This window comes from Myotis davidii, unplaced genomic scaffold (genome assembly GCF_000327345.1).
Source record: "Myotis davidii unplaced genomic scaffold, ASM32734v1 scaffold1639, whole genome shotgun sequence".
NCBI lineage: Eukaryota > Metazoa > Chordata > Mammalia > Chiroptera > Vespertilionidae > Myotis > Myotis davidii.
This window is the reverse complement of record NW_006290315.1, coordinates 183,078-184,328: the sequence shown is the minus strand read 5'-3', so window position 1 is coordinate 184,328 and position 1,251 is coordinate 183,078.

Genomic DNA, 1,251 nt, shown 5'->3' with positions numbered 1-1,251 from the left:
TATGATTGGGTCACAACATGAGGAACTGTATTTAAAGGGCCAGAAGGTTGAGAACCACTGCTCTAGATGAACCCGGTGCTTAGGAAATCTCGAAAGCCACTGCCAATGATCCACACGAGCTTGAGTCATTTGCTGAGCAGCAAGGTAAATATGTAGCTAGTTTTTTGTTTTATTTTGTTTTATCATTTTGAATATCTAGTACTTACCCCAGTTTTCTATACACAGTAGTTGCCTAACTAATATTTCTTCAATAAAAATGACTCTACAAGTTTCCTTGTTATTTAGCTTTGAAGTACCTTCCGCATACTTGACACCTAAAGTATGCATTGCCTTACTTCTCTGTTCGTGTCATCATAATGAACACCCTGCGAGTCTTCAAATGAAATCAGACCTACTGTTTTATTTTGTTTTATCATTTTGAATATCTAGTACTTACCCCAGTTTTCTATACACAGTAGTTGCCTAACTAATATTTCTTCAATAAAAATGAGCTCTACAAGTTTCCTTTTTATTTAGCTTTGAAGTACCTTTCGCATACTTGACACCTAAAGTATACATTGCCTTACTTCTCTGTTCGTTTCATCATAATGAACACCCTGCGAATGAAATCAGACCTATCACCCCTCTGCTTGCACGTCTCACCACTGCAAGACAGTTTTTTCCCATTCACCCAAAGAAATGTCTTCTTTAATGCTCACTTCTCTTCTAAGATCTCCCTGGTAAAAGCCACCTTTGTATTTGCTTTGTGTTGCTTTCATTCACAACAAAAGCAAACTGCTACTATGTGAGGCAATAAAATGTATACAAATTAGGAAAGAGGGTGTAAAGCCATTTTCAGTGCAATTCAGATGAACAGGCGTTTGCTTAATGCAATCCAATGTGACGTAATAGGGGACAAAGAGTTTAACTGAGCAGGAAAGTGGACAGTTCATCCTAAAGTCAGCGCCCACCTGCTGATAATGAATTCAGTATCAGGTTCAACTTTTTTTTAAGAATCAGGTTCAATTTGGGTCTCTTCTTTGTCTTACTGCGACTGTAACAGACTATTTTAAATAATTAACATAATACTTGCATGAAAACATTGCACCTACCATTTTTAAATGACTATGAGAACATATATGCCTGTTTTTTTGTTGTTGTGTGTTTTTTTTTTTAATATATTTTATTGATATTTTACAGAGAGGAAGGGAGAGAGATAGTCAGAAACATCGATGAGAGAGAAACATCGATCAGCCTCCTCCTGCACATCCC